Genomic DNA, 2,707 nt, shown 5'->3' on the forward strand with positions numbered 1-2,707 from the left:
TATAGATTATTTACCGTCATGAATTATGTATACTTGATGAAGAGAACTAATGAGGTAAATTCCTATCTTCAGGAACTTTACCATCTAGAGTCTAGAATTTAAAAGTATTTCAAGAGTTTATCTAGTTCAACTTATATCCATTGTCAGAAACCTAATTAATTATTAGGAGTTCAAGAGAAATCCCTGGGCAGGGGTAGTTGTTGAAGGGTGTCAGAATGGTTAAGATGGCTTCAAAATGATACCTTATGAGCAGAAAAAGGATTTGGATAGCTACAGAAGAGGGAGAAATGCATGAGTGAAAATACACAGACAGTAATGAAATAGTGGATGGGAAATACAGTGAGTCAGTTATACTGATTAAAGGATTATATTTCTATTGGGAAAATAACTGCAAAAGGTAAAATATATTTTATGGGAAGCCTTAACATTTAATCAAAGAAGATGTGAACCACTCTGGATTCTTACATATAGATTCACAATGTAACAGTTATAGATTTCCTTTTTACTCTTATGTTTGTTCCTACCTTATTTGAGGTGATAGGTTTGAGAACATTAGCTAAAATGAATTCTCTTGACTATTAGGGAGTTTTAATATTTTGTTGCTTTTTGTTTTTAGGTTTTCTACATTTGGGTTGGGAAAGGCTGTGACAATAACTTCATAGAGGATGTGCTTGGATATCCTAATTTTGCATCAATACCACAGAAAATGGTCAGTAGATTTTATACACCTATAACTTTTTGTTTGCTCGTTTTTTTTTTTTTATTGATGTAAAATTCATGTAATATTCACCATTTTAAAATGTACAGTTCAGTGGTTTTTGGTATTACACAGTGTTTTACAACCATTACCGCTATTTAATTTCAGAACATTTCTATTACCCTAAAAGAACCCCGTATCTCCCAGTTCTTCCCTATCCTTGTCCCCAGGCAACTAGTAACCTACTTTCTATCTCTGGGTTTGCCTGTTCTGGATATATTATATAAATGGTAATACGTGGCCTTTTGTATTTGACTTATTTCACTTTCTGTAATGTTTTTAAGATTCATTCATGTTGTATCTTATATTAGTAGTTTGTTTGTTTATTTATTTATTTATTTATTTTTCTAGACAGAGTCTTGCTTTGTCACCCAGATTGTAGTGCAGTGGCTCAATAATGGCTCACTACAGCCTCGACCTCCCAGACTTAAGTGGTCCTCCCACTTCAGCCTCCTGAGTAGGAATCAATAGTACTTATATCAAAATAACTTTCAAATGGATCAAACATTTAAACGTAAAAAAGGAAACCATGCAGATAACTAGGAGAAATATTTGTGAAATTTTTTTTTGATAGTATTAAAACAGGCCGGGCACGGTGGCTCATGCCTGTAATCCCAGCACTTTGGGAGGCTGAAGCCGGCAGATCACGAGGGCAGGAGATTGAGACCATCCTGGCTAACACGGTGAAACTCTGTCTCTACTAAAAATACAAAAAAATTAGCCGGGCATGGTGGCGGGCGCCTGTAGTCCCAGCTACTCGGGAGGCCGAGGCAGGAGAATGGCGTGAACTCGGGAGGTGGAGCTTGCAGTGAGCCAAGATCGCGCCACTGCAGTCCAGCCTGGGCGACAGAACAAGACTCCATCTGAAAAAAAAAAATTAAAATGGGTAAGGCCTTTATGTGTGAGTCAGTGATTCAAAAGATCAATAAATCTGAAAGCACAAATATAAAACATTTCTATTTGGTAAAAATAAATAAATAACGCCAAAATGCAAACAACAAAATCTTAAGATTATCTGTAACTCGTAAGACTGAAAACGGGCTAACTTCTCTATAAAAAGTTCTCTTACCTCAGCCTCCTGAGTAGCCAGGACCGCGGGAGTGTGCCACCACACTTGGCTAATTTTAAAACTTTTTTTTGTAGAGGTGGGGTATCCCTGTGTTGCCCAGGCTGGTCTTGAACTCCTGGGCTCAAGCAGTCCTCCTGCCTTGGCTTCCCAGAGTGCTGGGATTATAGGTGTGAGCCACAGTGCTTGACCAGTGTGTTCTTTTTTATGGCTGAAAAATAGTCCATTGTATGGACATACCACATTTTGATCATCCACTCATCCATTGATGGATATTTCAGTTGTTTCTACTTTGGGGCTATTGTGAATAGGGCTACTATGAATGCTTGTGTACGAGTTTTTGTGTGAATATATGTTTTCAGTTCTCTTGGGCATATCCCTAGGATTAGAATTACTGGGTCACATGATAACTCTATGTTTAACTCTTTGAGGAACTGCCAAACTGTTTTCCAACAACTTTAACTTTGGATTTAAATTATTTTGCTGGGCCGGACACGGTGGCTTACACCTGTAATCCCAGCACTTTGGGAAGCCGAGGCGGGCGGATCACGAGGTCAAGAGATCAAGACCATCCTGGCCAAGATGGTGAAACCCCATTTCTATTAAAAAATACAAAAAAAATTAGCCGAGTGTGGTGGTGGGTGCCAGTAGTCCCAGCTACTTGGGAGGCTGAGGTAGGAGAACCACTTGAACCCGGGAGGCAGAGGTTGCAATGAACCGAGATTGCACCACTGCACTCCAGCCTTAGCGACAGAGCAACACTCCGTCTGGGGGAAAAAAAAAAGTGGTTGGGTGCGGTGGCTCATGTCTGTAATCCCAGCACTTTGGGAGGCTGAGGCAGGCAGATCACGAGGTCAGGAGATCGAGACCATCCTGGCTAACAC

General features: G+C 39.8%; 1 protein-coding gene across 1 annotated transcript in view; it reads left to right on the top strand.

The window, feature by feature from the left end:
- SEC24B (SEC24 family member B) overlaps positions 1 to 2,707 on the top strand; it is a 95,059-nt gene that overhangs the window by 87,504 nt on the left and 4,848 nt on the right. The gene's annotated exons all lie outside the window — the stretch shown is intronic.

This window comes from Mandrillus leucophaeus, unplaced genomic scaffold (assembly GCF_000951045.1).
Source record: "Mandrillus leucophaeus isolate KB7577 unplaced genomic scaffold, Mleu.le_1.0 Scaffold1361, whole genome shotgun sequence".
Classification (NCBI taxonomy): domain Eukaryota; kingdom Metazoa; phylum Chordata; class Mammalia; order Primates; family Cercopithecidae; genus Mandrillus; species Mandrillus leucophaeus.